Source organism: Acinonyx jubatus, chromosome F2 (genome assembly GCF_027475565.1).
Source record: "Acinonyx jubatus isolate Ajub_Pintada_27869175 chromosome F2, VMU_Ajub_asm_v1.0, whole genome shotgun sequence".
Classification (NCBI taxonomy): domain Eukaryota; kingdom Metazoa; phylum Chordata; class Mammalia; order Carnivora; family Felidae; genus Acinonyx; species Acinonyx jubatus.
The window spans coordinates 44,954,497-44,971,932 of NC_069394.1; positions in this window are offsets into that span (position 1 = coordinate 44,954,497).

Below are 17,436 nucleotides of genomic sequence, written 5' to 3' on the forward strand. Positions count from 1 at the left end.
CATTTTTCCCCTCCTAGTTGCTCCTTTATATAAGTTGTAACATTTCCTTTAAAAATGCAGATTAGCCTCTAATTACGGACATATGTAAAAACAGACCGACTACTTGTTTTCTGCAAAAGAGAACCCCCCAAAACTGAAATGTTTCCTAGTTTGTGAGTAAGCCAAGGTTATGTGAAACAACTTTTCAAAAGTGATTTTCTAGTAAGTTTGTTAAGCTACTTTTCACTATACAAGAGTTGGAAACCACAGTCTAATCATACAGTTGTTCTAGTGAATGTGTCAGAACCCCAAGCAGGCACTTACCATATGTTTTTATGAAACAACTAGTCCCTTTGGACTATAGTACATCCTTAAGGTGAGCTGACTCCATCTTATTAAGAACCATATAAAAATGCAACATTTTATTTACAATTTTAGAGAAAGATTTTGAAAGTGCATAATATATTAAAGTAATTTACAGATTGAAAAAACAATCTTTTGAATGAACTGCCCGTTTCCACCAGGTAAAACTGTTGTAGGATTTTGTTTGTGTTTTTTGTTTTTTAGAGAGAGCACAAGCATGGGAGAGGGGCAGAGACAGAGAGAGAGAAGATTAAGCAGGCTCCACTCTCAGCATGGAACTTGATACAGGGCTGGATCCCACAACCCTGGGATCATGACCTGAGCCAAAATCAAGAGTCGGATGCTCAACCAACTGAGCCACCCAATCATCCCCAAATTACTTTAAAAGAAATTTCCTAACTTCACTGGGTTCTCTTTCATTTTTGCCAATGGAAGTCATCATAATAATATTGACAGGGAGAGAGAGACAGACAGACAGACAAAGTACACACTGGGTCATGCACAGTTTCCCACTTTGACCTATGTGTCCTTAGGCAAATCATTTAACCTACCTGTGCTTCAGTTTCTTCATCTGAAAGAGGGAATAATAATAGCACTCACCTCATGGAGGGCTGTGAGGATTAAATAAACTATTCCACGCTTGGCTCAAAATAGTTGTTCAATGAATGTAATCATCATTAATTTATATAACAAGCAGTTATATAAATCTTCTCATAGCTCCTTGTGAATATGGGCAAAGAACATGACATGCTTTGATGGAAATTTTTAATATTCTTTTAAGAAGGGTGGGAATGATCTCAGCTCCCTTTACCCCTCAGAAATCCAGTAATTCACCTGGTCTTAAGAATGCTGACATAAACAGTTCTGGAATCCATTGCCCTCCATTTGTCTGCATTTCTGCCTCATCTCACTTCTGGAGCAACTCACCCCTGATGATAGAGCCTCTTCCCAGAACTCCTTACCTCTCACATTTCCCCCCCCCTGTTACTTCTCCGACCCACAGAGCAATGATCTTAGAGACCTGGGATTCCAATGTTCTCCCTGCTCAGATTGTCAGTGGCCGCCATTGGCCCTGGGATTCAGTGCAAAAGAATCTTTGTGTCTTGCATGTCGCTCTCAAGACCCTGCAAAATCCAGTTTTATCTCTCCCCAGGAGCCCACCATGACCTCCCCATAAGTTCATACATATGCACATATACTTACATATGCATGCACACACATGCACATATATTTGTGTATACACACACACACACACACACACACACACACACACAGAGTTCCTTCAGTTCCTGACCTCCATGCTTTTGCCTCCCCAACCCCTATTGATTCTTTAGGTTTCAGTTTAGAGGTCACTTCCTCTGGGAAGCCTCAAGCAGCCCTTCCATGACAATTCAAACCATGCAAGCTGCCCATTGTCATGTCTGCGGACCATACGCTCAAAAAAAGGCAGAGGCCAACGTATCTGGCTTACTTTCCACTGTGTATATTAAGCGCCCAATGCACTGCCGTGGCTTAGTAAGTGTTGTTGAATAAAAATCTGTTACATGATAAATTGCCATGTTTATTCTGCTCTTTTAAAGTTTAAACTTTGGCAAATCAGTACCTCATATAAAAAAGGACTATTTAAATTAGATGAGTTTTCTATTAGTTTCTTTCATGGAAGTAGTACATGAGAACAAATGGTAAACAACAGCAAAAAATGTTTAAAATGTACCATTAAACACTTTTCCCCAGGCTGAATTGCTTGGAGCTATTGAATTTTTCTTTCAGAAACAGCATGAATTTAATGTTCATTTTAGCAAAAGACAAAAAAGATTAAAGGTGAGAAAAAGAATTCATTTCACAGTCCATCATTTTCTGCCTCAAAGAGAAATTAGCATTCAATTGATGGGAGGGAGGTAAACTAGTTCAAGTCTCTGTGGAGGGTAGTTAGCCAACTCCTATTCAAGTTAAAATTATGTCTGCCCTTCAACCCAGCAGTTTACTCCCAGGCATTTTTCTCTAAGGGGATAAAGGGACAACATCACAAAGAAGATGGCTTAGCCTGGATTGCCTAGAAAAGAGTCTGAAGCAAAGCTTTGTGGACAGGTTCAATCCCAGAGCCGTAAAAGGGATGGAAAAGGGAAGCCAGGCAAGAAAGAAAGGAGAAAGAAGAAAGTGGCACTTAGTGAGGTGGCCACAATGTTACAAGAAAATAAAGCCAGTCCCTAGCTAGGCCACATTTCTCTGGTCTGGCTGTGTAGACCCACTGCACCTGGGAAGCGTCCTGGGGTAAAGGAAGGAAGGGGGACATCCACTTGTCATCTTTCCAAATCTTTTGTCTTTCCCCAGTCAGTGTACCCTGTCCCCGACTCACCTGTCCCTCTGGCTATTAGGGACCCCAGCACTTCCAGGTTGTGCTACCTGGTCCATCCAGGCAGCCCTGGGAAGTCAGTCCCTCCGCCCACAAAACAGGGACCCAGGGCTCTGCTCCCTCTGAGCTGGGAAGTGGTGGGAGGAGTCAGAACCATGGGTCCCTTTGAATCTGGTTGGGGCCGCAGCTGCCCTTCTGGAAGCTCTCCTGTATGACCCTTATCTTTGGGGGAGCATGAGGCAGCCCCCAGAGCTGGGAGATGGGGCCAGTGCCAAGGCAGTGCTGCTCTGCATTGAGCTTCAGTGCGAAAGTGGCGGCAGGCCTGGTGGGCAGGTGGGGCCGGGAACACCTGAGGAAGAATATAAATTGGATCAATATAGATGTACGCTCTACATTCACCGTAACATGGTTTATGAGCCCTAGTTTTTATACCGCTTAAACTTTCATGAATAGAGGGGTAAGCCCAATAAATTTTAATGTATTCAAAATTGCATTAAATCTGGTTAAAAACAATATTGAACATATGACAGAATGTATGCCATGACATAAAGAGAATGTGACTGAATGTGTGTGTGTGTGTGTGTGTGTGTGTGTGTGTGTGTGTAAGCCTAGAGATAGTAGGAGGAAAGATTTCCAAAATATAAAATATTAGTGGTCATTTCATCTGGGTGGTAATACTTCGAATGGCTTTCATTTTTACCTTAATATGTGCTTGTGCTTAAAAAAATGTATACTAATTATATCTTATTTTATAATCAGAAATATTTCAAAGTTATTCGCATCACGAGTGATGTTTAAGAAATGATATCATGGCACCCGTCATAAATAAGAGCAGAGGAGTTTCCATTCTGGATCTGCCAGACCACTATGACTCTGACCTGGAAAGGATTAGTGTGAATAGCACTAATCCATAATATCACCTATGGCATTATTACCAAATACGAATTTACTTAATGAAGATTTAACTCTGGAGCAACAAGGCTGAAGCAAAGATACACTGAAGCCCACCATTCAAGGACTTCCATACATGTGCCTCCTCGCTATCTTCATAGCCACTTATTGGGACCCTGCTTCAACCTGGACAATAGGTCCTCACGACCCTGCCTTTCCCTCTTCCACAAGTTTGCTCCTGGAGCCCCATCTTTGTCCCAGCACAGCAACTGTCTACTCCACAGGGGCTGGGCAGGGGGATGTGAAGGCCTCTTTTGGGCCTCAGCGCATGTGCTTCCTTCCCTGGTTACCTCATCAGAGTCACAAACCCACTTTGCAAATTATTGTGATTCTTAAAAACTCCTCTTCGACATCTCAGTAGAATTCAGAATATGAGATATTGTCAATAATCCCAAAGAAAAAATTTAATTTGCTTACCCAGAGCATGAATAACTAGATTTGCAGTTCTAAATGGACAAATTGATCATTTCACGTGACAGGAACAAATCCTGCTTGAAAATGATACTCCGGTGCAAAATGAGATGCAATAAAAATGTATTCCAAAGCACCAAGGTTGAAGAAATGAAATGACAGTGTTTTCTTTAAAGATTCTTACAATCTCAGGCTGGCTCTGGCTTCATGATGCTATTAGTTCCAAAGCACGGAGAGGTGAGCCAGTACACTCCATTGCACTCCCTCCAGAAGCAGGCTCACCTCCTGCCAGTGCAGAGTAGAAGTGAGGGGTGGGTGAGACCAGCCTGCTGGGAGTGGAGGCGGGCTGGCTGGGTCCCGGCATCCAGACAGCATGGCAAGCAGTCCGTGTCTGAGGAGACCAATAGGAAGCAGGTTTGTAGGGGAAAACACAGGTTTCTAATGTGCAGAATGAGTAAAGCCCTGGGGAATTTAGTGTCAATAAGAGAGCCACAGACCCAAAATGGCATCGCTTAGGTTAAGGCCCCCAGTCAGTTAACCAAGACTTAATACCTAAACTAACTGCGGTTTCAACGCCCTAGAAATCTGACCTTTAACCAGTCAACATGGGAATTTCTGGTCAGCACTAGGAAATTCACTGATAGGCCCCTTCTCTTCCCCTAAGAAAGGCAACCGTGCTAAAATAATGGATTTTTTGCTAATAATATCCTTTTTTCCCCCACTTTCTCTTTACTTTTGAAGACTTTACCTTTTATGTAGCCCTTTGGAGCTCCCCTCTACTTGCTACATGGGAGGCTACCCAAGTCATGACTCATTTAATAAAGCCAATTCAATCTTTAAAATTTACTTAAAATAACTACAAAGATAGCTCATAAAAACAAAACATTCTTAGAGGCCAGATATATATATACGCACACACATACACACAGATACATACACATATACATACATACGCACACATACACACACACACACACACACACACACACACTGTCCAATAGACAGACATGATCCCTTGTCCAATTTTCATTTAGACTTGAGCCCATTCTCAGAAGAACTCTTCAATAAAAGGAGAGGCTGCTGAGTCCCCGTGAATAAAGACCTCTGCAGTACCACAGCCAAGTTGTAATTCTTTAGTCCTATCCCAAATTGACCCACAGATATTTCCTGGTAAATTATACACTGAGATGCTGCTGGATACAAAGTCTGAGCTGACACTCAACTTGGACAACTAAGTGCCATCATGAGCCCCTCCCCACATTACAGCAGCAGTGAATGGAAGTCAGGTGATAAGTAGAGAACTGTCCTGTGTATACACAGTTGTTTCACCAGGTCCACAGACCCACCCAGTGGTCATTTCCCCAATTCTCAAATGTAAAATAAGAATGAACATATTTGGTAAGTGGTAGACTCTTCACATTAGTTTCTTGACCTGTGGAAAAAGAGCTCCTGGAGTAGGAAAGGTCAAGTAAAATCCCTTGAAGCTTCCCTTTTCAAGCCAAAATAACAAACCAAAGCCAATGTCACACCTTGGATGGAATGGCAGAGATTGGTGGCGTTTTCAAAGACAAAGGCTATAGGAATCATATCTTTGTGTAATCCGTCAGACTGGCCCCTGCAAGAACTGAATAGATTATAGTGGATAACAGTGTACAATACAAATTTAGCCCAACAGTCATCTGTGCCAAATGTTGTCATCAATAAGAGAGATCAATATAGCTTCTGGTTTGTGGCATGTGGCTATTGATCTAGAAAATGCATCCTTCTCCAGCTATCAACAGAAGGAATAAAACTGTTCAGATTCACATGTGGTATAAGTGGGATACATGTGGATATGTATTCATGGTTTTGCTCCAGTGTTAGTTAACTGCTCTGATATCTGTTACAACATTGTTGAAGGGAGCCTGGATCATTCGGATATCCCATGAACATAATATCGGCCTGTTATATTGTTGACATCACTTTATTTAAACATAATGAGCAGGAAGTGGCAAATATTCTCCAGAGGGCGAGAGTGAAACTCTGAAATATATCAGAAGGCTGTTATTGGGAAAATTTTGAGGCGTTAGTGACATGGGGGCATGTCAGTCATCTTCTTAATGGTAAAGGGCAAGTCATCTTACCTTGTCCCTCCTACAGCTAAGAAAGAAGCACAAGCCTAACTTGGCTTCTTTGGGTTTGGGAAGCTTCAACTCATTCATCAAGTTATATGAAAGCTATCAGTTTTGAGTGGGATTCAGAGAAAGAAAGGATTTTGTGGCAGGTCTAGGCTAGAGTACAAGCAGCCCTACCAACTGGGCCACATGGCTCAGCAGATTCCATGGTACCATAGCTATCTGTGTGGAGTTTCTAGCAAGGTTCAGTAGGAGAATTATAGAATAGACACCTAAGGTTCTGGGGAAAGGTTGTTATCTGCAGCAGATAAGTATATGAAGAATTGAAAAGCAATTTTTGGCATGTTTCATGGACCCTAGTAAATACTGAGCTTCTGATGATGGAACATTAAATGACCATCCAGCCAGAATTATCTATCACAAGCTGAATCCTGTCAGACTCACTATGTCATATGATCAATAGAAATCCATTATAAAGTGAAGGTGGAATATCTGAGATTGATTTTAGTCATTCCCAGAAGGCAAGAGTAATATACAAGAACAGATGATCCACACCCCATATGCTCAGCCCCCTTCTGGGGCTCCCTGAGATCAGATGATGGAGGAGGAAAAAGCCCAAGCTTGGTTCACAGTTTAACTCAGTATGTTCTACAAGTTGAAAATGGACTGATGAGGCAGGGGTGACTCTGAAAGACAGTGGTGAGATAAGATCTTCCCAAGGGATAGAACTTTTGTGCAGAGAACCTCATACTTTGTTTGTGTAGAAAGAAAAATGGCCTGAATTAAGAATGTACATAGAATCATGGGCAGTAGTAAATGGCTTGGCTGATTGGTCAGAGTCCTGGAAGAAACAGGATGAGGAGATTGGGGACAAGGAGGTCTAGGAAAGAGGTACGTAATATAATCTGGGGGAAGGGGCACAAAGTGTGAATATCTTTGTATTCTACATTAACGTAACTCCCTGGAAAGCATCCAGTGCAGAAGTACCAAGTGGACAGGATTATTTACCTATCAGCGTCTGTCCTTGTCTACTTCTGTGCTTCTGCAATGGGCCCATCAATGGAATAGCCATAGTTGCAAACATGGAGGCTATGCATTGCTCAAAAAGTACACCAGATCTGATCTAGCTAATACCACTGCTGAATATCTGACCTCCCAATAAGAAAGAGAAATCCTGAGCATCCGATATGACATCATCTCTTAAGGAAATCAGACAGTTGGTAGCAAGTTGATTACATAAACCCTTTCTACCCTAAAAAGGACAGAAATTCATCCTGAGGTAGGAGTACAGGTTTACTTTTCCTTCCCACAGTGTATCAACCAGTATCATAACCAAAAGAATAGGATTTCTCTTTATGGGATCTTATATAACATTGACTTGGGACAAGAGAGTCACTTTACAACAAAGGAAGCGTAGCAGTGGACACATGATAATGGGCTCCACTGCTCCTACAACATGCCAGCTTACAAATTTACAGACACAGAAACAAAAACAAAAAACAAACCTGTGATTGTATATCAGCATCCATTATACGGTATTGTATCCCCAGTAGATATAATACACCTTACTCTTAGAACTTAGTCTTAGAACCTAGAAATGACTGGTCACTGTCATTCCCAATCACCCTCTTGGAAAATTTATGTTTCCCACCTCTGTAAGTTTAGGCTCTGTGGAACAGAGATCCTCATTCCCAGAAAGGTAATATTCCCACCGAAGAACACAGTTAAAGTCTCACTAAAGAAAAGTCTCTGGCTACCACCTGTTTATTTGGGATTATTGTTCCAACAGACCAGCAGGCAAAGAAATGACTGAGGAGGTAGGACTGGTATTAATTATATGAGAGGCAGGGAGAAATATACTTGGCACACATGTCTTCGAGCATCTCTAGGTATGTAGTCCTATGCCCGATTTTAATTCAAGTGGGCAAATATAACAACTATGATCTGATTAGGGAAGGGTAATCAGAGGCTCAGAGCATTTGGAAATGTGGGTCTAGGTTAGCCACCAGGCAAGCCACCTAATATGCTTATTTTTTTATTTTTTTTTTTAATTAAAAGTTTTTAATTTTAGAGAGACAGAGAGAAAGAAAAAGAGCTGGGGAGAGGGGCAGCGGAGAGAGGGGAAGAGGGAGAGAGAGAGAGAGAATCTTTTTTGTTTAAATTTTATTGAAATTCAAGTTAGTTAACATACAGTGTAGTCTCAGCTTCAGGAGTTGAACCCTCTTACATATGAACCCAGTGCCCTCCTTAATGCCCATCACCCATTTAATCCATCCCCTCACCCACCTCCCATCCAGCAACCCTCAGTCTGTTCTCTGTATTTAAGAGTTTCTTATGATTTGAAGGAAAGAATCTTAAATGGGCTCCACGCTCAGCATGGAGCCCAACACAAGGCTTGATCTCAGGACTGTGAGATCATGACCTAAACCCCAATCAAGAGGCAGACACTCAACCAGCTGAGCCATCCAGGTACCCCCAGGCAAGCCACCTAGACCATCAAAAGTATGAGCTGAGGATGAGAGAAATATTGAAGAGTAGTAAAGGAGGGTGTTAGATAGTGAGTTTCAGTTTCTTCATCTGTACTAACGGCAGTAGGGTATTGTTTGTCTTAATAAGGCTCCTTTTGGAGGTTTACACAGAAATTATGAGTAAACAGAAGCCAGAAAGAGCTGTGAGTGTACCATGAAAACTTAATGCAAGAAATAAGTAGATCTGAGTGGTACAAGGAGACTGCCAAGGAAGTTGCTGGTGCTCTGCCCAGATCCCCTTTCCCACACCAGTCCTGAGGGTGGATCCCCCAGGTCCTGGAGGTGTTGACTCCTGACAAACTTTTCTGCAAGGCTGATGAGTGCCACCTCACTTAGAGATATCCCAGTTATGGATCTGGTCCCTCTTTGAAGGTGGCTCATATCCAATGACTGACTTATTTGGCCACATACTAGCCTAGCTCCCTTGCCTCTGGGAGACTTGCAACCCCAGTGGTAAGTAGATGAGGCAGAAACCAGACTTCTTAAACCATACTTCCAACTCTCGTGCTGTCCTGATTTTCTCATTCCCTGCCTGGCTTCTCCCGAGAACATCCCCTCCATAAGTCACTTGCACCAGTGTCCCCTTTCAGAGTCTGCTTCTCAGGAACCTCCTCCAAGACACAAACCTAGTTTTCAAAAAGTGTGACTAGGCGAACATTCAGTGCTAGACTCACAGAAGACTGAATGCTGAACCTTAGATTTCTGGACTAGGAATGCTTCCTTCTTTCCAGACTGTAGCTGAGAGTTGTGAGTGGTGCTGGAGACTAGAACAGGCCTGGAAAGGAAGCAGTGAGCAGTCATTAGCTACGATGACTAAGACGTGCAAGCACTGGAGGCTGCTTGACAAGTTCAAGGCAATCCGTGTTCTGTGGCCAAACCAGAAATCAACTCTACAGGGTAAGAAATGTGAACGGAAGGAAGAGGAAGTCTCTGCACTTTGGGGAACTGCCCTCGTAAGACCAATTCTGTATCTGGGGCAAAGACGTCAATAGGGATTTGTTGTCTTTTCTAAAGAGAACATCGCACACTCACAATCTCCACTGCATTCCGCCAGTCAGACAATATCTTACCTCCTGAGGACATCAGTCCCCCAGTTAGAGATTTCTAGTAATGACACTACATAAATATTTGCTTAGTGAATGAGTGAATCCTAATATCCTCAATGTCAGCTTGTGTGCGTCTGAAGTGCCTAGAGCCTGCTTATCACTGTATATAATATTCATAAAGCATTTTCAGTCCCATGGCAGAGGCTCTTTGCAGACAGAGTACAGTTATCTCTCTCCAAAGGATATGGTGAAGATTAATTAGTTAATTTCATAAAATGCTTCAGGGATGAACATTGCTTTATAAGAACGAATTATGAATATCACACGGTGTGCATGCCATATATTTATGCCTCTGAAGTTGAATGAAACTTGGGTGTTTTTTTTTTTATTGCTATAAGGAAGTTATTGGAGTTGATATACCATTTCTTTCTTATACGAAGGCTATTTTGTAAGGTTATTTTGTGGTTCAAAATGTAGGTTTTGTGTATCATACCACAGAGATAGCTGCGTCCGGTTGTGCAGCCAAGGAATTGACACGAACTACTTCTTGTCTTGGTTCGTTCAAAACAACAGAGCCCATTATAATCTAAAATACATAAAATGTAGCAGAGCTCATATTCCTCCTCTACTGTATCCCGCTAGGAGGTTTGGGGAACACCAGTAAAACTCTCTGTGCTACAGTTAATCTGTCAAATTGGGCTATCCCATGGAACGAAACGATACAATTCAGGTATAGTCTTAATTAGTATGCAGGAATTGCCGTTATAAATACTAACTTGAACAATCATGACTATTAAGTGTGTAAACCAAAATATTTGATTTATGTCTCTCATTGTCCCTTCAAATAAATTTATTCAGTAGAAGCATTTTCTTAAACCATGCCACTGCATTAAAACTCTTGGCAAGCCTCATAATTTTTCTGCTTATTGTTGGGTTATGTCAGAAGACAGTCTCAACCTGACAATTAGAATGGCCGTTGTTGGAATAATAAATCTGAAGGTAAATCCTTTTTCCCAGCACAGTGAGGGCTGGAATGCCTACTTTTGGCACAGGGACTCTGGACTTCCAGCCATGCAACTGGAACATTTAGGCTTTAGACTTGGTCTTCTAGGCTTGGAAAAGCATGGCTCTTCTTTAATAGGAACCTGGCTCTTAAGGCATGGAATGTAGCCCTGCAGGCATGGAATGAGCCCTCCCCGCCCTTTACCCCCAGGCCTGAAACTTGGTCCCATGCTTTGATTGTGTCCCTCCAGTGTGGAAGTGGAAAGTTGCATGCAATCATGGAATGTGCCCTCCAAACATGGATTCAGCACTTCCGGGCCTGAATTCCATCCTACCATGTATGAGATCTGGTCTTCCAGATATGACCCTACAGCCATGAAACCTGCCTTTGTACTTGGAACTATATAGTATGTCCAGGAAGGCTGGCACACCAGGCATGAGGCCCGACTTCTAGGCACATAACCCAGCCTTCCTGGCATGAACCATGGTCATCTGGTTGTGAAACCTGGCCCTAAACATAGGATTTCACCCTACAAATAAGGAACTCTGTGTAGAACATGAGTCTAGAGGAATGGAATCTGACAAACCAACTCTGGAATCTGATGTTTTGGATGTTGATTTAAAACTTTTATGTTGCCTTTCCAGGCATAAACTCTGATTTTCCACACGAGACACAGCCTTACAGGTATGTAGTTGGAATTCCAGTGAAAATTAACACCCTGACCATGAAATCTGGCCCTCCAGGTATAGAATGTAGCCTTTCGGTTAGGGAACTTAGACGTCTAATTATGGAATTGGACTTTCCAGTTACAGAAAACTAGTACAAAATGTGAATCTTGATTCTCTAGGCATAGAATTTGGTCTTCTATGTGTGGAATTTGGACTTCTACATGTGGCTCCTGGGCATAGGCATAGATGTTGACTGTACTAGGAACCTGGTGACCTGTCATGGAACTTTGCACTACACGTATGTGACCTCAGTTTGCAACATGGAACTCAGCACTACAAGCATGAAAGCTGACACTCCATTTATGGAATCTCAAACTCAGAGTATGAAACCTCTGTCATTTCATATATAGAAGTACAATCTCCAGTCATGTTACCAGGCTCTACAAACATGCAACTTGGGATTCCATGTGTGGAATCTGAATCTCCATGGACTTACTGTGATGAATGTGGTAAAGTTGGAATCTGGTATATAAGTCATAGAAGTTGTCCTTGTAAGACATGATCTCGTGTTGCCCAGGTATGGAATTTCATTCTCAGTGAATGCATGCTCAACATCCAAACATGAAAACTGACCCCAAAAGCATAGAATCCAGTCTGCCATATATAGACCTTTGAATTTCATGCATAAAAACTAGGCTCTATAGGCTTGGAACTTAGCACTTCATGTGTGGAATATCGATCTCAAAGCATGGAACTTGGCTCAAGTGTGGAACACGACACTACAAATATATAACCTTGTATTTCAGTCATTCACACGGGCTTGTCAAAACTTGCAAACTGATCTGGTCATGGATACTGGAACCCCACGTTAGTAATCTTAATGTCAATGTAGCAGTCAAAGCCTTAAAAGCATGGAGAATGGCATCATATGTGTGGATTCTCAATTTCCAAACATGAACAACCTCAGGGTGTGGATCTGGGTGCCCAATCTGTATTTCTGTCATAGATTTTGGCTCTCTATATATAGAATTTGGTTTTCCTGTCAAGGAACTTGAAACTCTATGTGTGGAATCTCAACATCCAGGAGGTATAATATGGCCCTACGAGTACAGAAACTAGCATTTCATGCTTGATTTCCAAGCATGGAACCTGGACCTATAATCATGGACATTGGCACTGGAGGTATGGATTATAAGAATGAGGGGCGCCTGGGTGGTGCAGTCGGTTGGGCGTCCGACTTCAGCCAGGTCACGATCTCGCGGTCTGTGAGTTCGAGCCCCGCGTCGGGCTCTGGGCTGATGGCTCAGAGCCTGGAGCCTGTTTCTGATTCTGTGTCTCCCTCTCTCTCTGCCCCTCCCCCGTTCATGCTCTGTCTCTCTCTGTCCCAAAAATAAATAAACGTTGGAAAAAAAAAAATTAAAAAAAAAAAAAAAAGAATGAAACATGGCCAGACATGTTTGAAGCCTCATATTCCAGACATGGAAATTGGCATTTCAGCCATAGGCATTGGCCCTCCAAAACAAGGAAACTGATCTCTGAGGCACTGTATCTGCCACACTATGCGTTATGGACTGAATTGCACCCTCACAAGTTCATGTCTAGAAGTCCTACCCCTCAGTGTGACTTATTTGAAGATAGCACCTTTAGGGAGGTAATTAAGGTGAAATGAAGTCATAAGGCTGAGGCCCTAATCCAATAGGACTGATGTTCTTATACAAAGATAAAGAGGCATCAGAGATCACTCTCTTGGTGTGTGCACAGAGGGAAGGAAGACCATGTGGGGATATAGCAAGAAGGTTACTATCTGCAAGCCAGGAAGAGAGGCCTCACCAGAAAGCACATTTTCTAGCACCTTTATCTTGGACTTTTAACCTCTAGAACTGTGAGATAATACCTTTCTATTGTTTAAGACATCCAGTTGATAGTATTTTGTTACGGCAGTCCAAGCAAACTAATATACCATAAGGAGTTTCAATCTCCACACTGTAAGCATAGGACATGATATATATTATTTGTGTAATTTGAATCCCTGAGCATAAAACCTGGCATTACAAACAAAGGACCTCACACTTCCTGTGAGAAATCTTTATTTCTAAGCATGGAACCCGGCACTCCAATGTATAATCACACACGCACTGATGGAACATGTATCTACAAGCACATCCAGTGTTGTATGTGTAGAATCCCAATCCCCATGCATGAGACACAGCACCGCCTTACATGCACTGAACCTGGCTCTCAAGACATGAACCTGGCCCTCAAGGCATTTAAGTCACAGAGGTTAACACTGCAATACATGAAACTATGCATAATATTTTTCAGTACATATTTAATACTGCAATTTCTAAACATTTTAATTGACTGTACAAGCTTAGCATCTCCCATCATATGTGGAGCCTCGATCTCCACACATGGCATCTGGCCCAAGAACAATTTAACTTGTCATTCCATGTGTGAAATCTCAATATTCAACCTAGTCTTAAAATCATGCCAACTAGTACTCCGTTTCTGGAATCTCGATCATTAAACATGGCGCCAGACTCTATATACATGATACTGACACTCTATGCATAGAATCTCAATCTCCAAGCAAAAACTGGGTTCCATATCCGTGGCACTTGGCATTTCATGCCTGAAATCTCTAACTCTATGCATGGCACTTCGCTCAACTGGAATGGAGACTAGCATTTCATATGCGGAACCTAGATCTACAAGAAATTCATCTGGTCTTAATAACGTGGAATCAAGCACTCCATATATATAATTTCAAACTGCAAGCACAGAACAGTCTTATATGGGTGAAACTTGGCATTACAGACATTGGACATGGATGCGAGTTATGGCTGTTGGCTTTCCAAGGCAAGGAACCTTTAACCTCAGGCATGGAACATTAAATACACACATATATTCTCAATATCCAAACATGGACTTGGCCCTAAAAGCATGGAAAATAGCATTTTGTGCATAGAATTTCAATCACCAAACACAGAACCAGGCCTTACAGCATGGAACCTGGAACCTCACATGTGGATTATCAATCTCTACACATGGAGTCTAGCCCCCAAAAGAATGAGACCTGATGCTCCATCTGTGAAACTTCAATCTTGACATTGGACCTGTCCCTGAAAGCTTTCAACTTGTCATTCAATGTATGGAATCTTAATCTCCATTTAACTTGGCTTCATATATTTGAAATCTGTAATCCAAACAAGGAGCATGGGCTTTCACTGTTCAAATTTATGTTTCCAAGACATGCAAACTTGTCTTCCAGCATGGAACTTGTTACTAGTCAAATAGATTTTAAAGATTTGTATCTTTATGTGAAATATGGACCTAAAGCTTGTCACCTTTCTCCCTATGTGTAGAATATAACATTCATGTATGGAACATGGACCAACAATGATGGAATGTGGCACTCCACGTGTGGATTTCAACCTCCAAATGTAGACTTTGGCCACAGAAGTATGGGTTCCAGCATTTACATTTGCTTGTCACGCATTGACCTACACTCCTTAAATCATAGAACCTGGTCTTCCAGGCATGAAATCTGGAACTCCATGTATGTAATATTAATCTCCACGTATGGAACCTGACACACCACGTATGGAATCTTCATGCTGTCTGTTTTGGATATAACCCTTCAAACAAGGTACTTGGATTTCAGTTTGTGAAATCTCAAGTTACGAACATAGAACATGACTTGATATGTTTGCAACTCAGAACTCCAGTCATGGAACCTGGTGTTTCAATCACAGACCTTGACTCCACAAAAGATGGAACATTGATTCCAGACATAATACCTGGCATACTGTGTATGGATCTCAATCTCCAAGCATGGAATATGACGCTCCATTGGGGAATTTCAATCTCTGTATGTGGAACCTGGCTCTAAAAGCATGCAATCTGGAGTAGCACATTTGAAATATCCATCTTTAAGCATGAATCTGAACCTGTAAGCATGGTAACACACCATGTGTGTTATCTTAATCTCCATGCATGGAATTTGGAACTATTAGCAGAGAACCTGGTTCTGTATGTGTGGAATCTCAGTCTCCATAAATAGAAACTGGATTAACAGTCACGGACACTGTCACTTCTTGTTAGGAGACAAAAAATGCATCATGGATCATGGAGTTCCATGTTAGAATTTCAATCTACTAATATGGAATTTGACCTGACATGTGAGGAGTCTTACACTCCAGACATGGAAGCTCATATTTTAATCATAGACTTCAGCTTGCCAAGTCATGGAGCCTAATTTCTTAAGCTACCTATCACATCATGTATGGAATTTTGATGTCTAGAACCCAACCCTGTGAGTATGGAAACTGACACTCAATGTATGGAATTTCAATATCTGAATAGAGAAATTAGCCTTACAAGCAAAGGACATGACATCCCATGGGTGGAAAATCTGTCATCAAGTGTAGAACCTGACCCTACAAGCATGGAATATGACAGTGCATATGTGGGAACTCAATCTCTAAGAATGCACCTCAGCCTTACAAGCATCAAGTCTGATATTCCATGTGTGAAATCCCAATCCTCAAGCACGGAACACTGTCTTAATGTGAGAAATCTGGCATTCCAGATACAGAGATTGACTTTTCAAGATATGGAACCTGATTTTCTAGGCAGCAAACTTGATACTTCACCTTTGAAATCTCAGTATTAAGCATAAAGCCTGACCTTACTGGAATGGAAATTGATGCTCCATCTGTGGAATCTCATTCTTGAAGCACAAAACATAGTTTTACAAATGTGGAATGTGGTAATCCAGCCTTCATACCTGACATTTGAGTCATAGAAGTTGATACTATAAGGACCTAGGTCTCCCAGGCTTGGAACCTAGTACTTCATGTGTGAAAGCTAAGCTTCTGGTCATTGATTTAGTTCTAGGTGTGAATCATGCCTTTCCACATAAAATTTGGTTCTCCATATAAGACTCATTCTTACTGTCTTGGCATCTAAGCTTCCTTGAGGAACTCAGCCCTCGGAGGATAAACTTTGGCCCTCTAAGTGTTGAATGTAGTTATTCAAACATTGATCCTTACACTCCAAGTAGATAATCTAACTTTATAGGCATGGGAAGTCTATCCAAATGTGAATCCTGCTTTTCCAGCCATAGAATCACTTCTTCTCAGTGTGGAATCTAGGCTTCTATTGGTGGATCAGGGCCTTCTAGCCATGGAATTAGGCCTTCTAGGCAAAGCATGGCCTCCTATCTGTTTGAGATCTCTTTTTTTTTTTAGGCTTGGAACATAACCTCTTGGGAGTGAAACCTGAACCCAAAAAAATAGTATCTAATCCATCAAGAGTGGAATTTACTCAACTGGACCTGAAATACTGAATCTAGACTTCTTAGCATGACACAAGTTCTTTCAGTCTTGATAATTAACTCTAGACATGGAATTTGATTATCTATGTTTCAAAGCAGCCATCAATGGGTAAAACCTGGATTTCTGAGTATGGAGAGATAGCTCCTCAGGCACTGAACCTAGTCCTCCCTTTACAGAACTGCCTCCAGGCACAGAACATGAAATTCCATGTGTGGAATCCTCACCTCCAAATATGGAGCCCTACAGACATAGAACTTGGCACTTCCAGAATTTCAAATTCCATGCACATTTCATGACGCTTGACCCTTGGCAAACTGTATGTGGAAGCTCAATCTCCAAGCATATAACCTGATCTTACAAATGTGGAACCTGGCACTCCCCATGATACTGGGCAGTTCAGTCTCAAAATACTCTACAAGATATGAATCCTGGCATTTACAAGGAAGGAATCTGGCACTCTATGTCCAAATCTCTTTCTATCTATCTATGTCTATGTCTTTCTTCAAACATGGAATGTGGTCTTACCAGTGTGGAAAGTGGCAACCCAGACATAGTACTTGGATTTTAGTTATATGCTATATTATGTAAATAAGCCAAAATGGCCTCTCTGCATTTGTCCCTAAATTGCTTATTCTTCACTACAGGCTAAGAACTGTCAACTCAGAAGCCCACAGACATCAT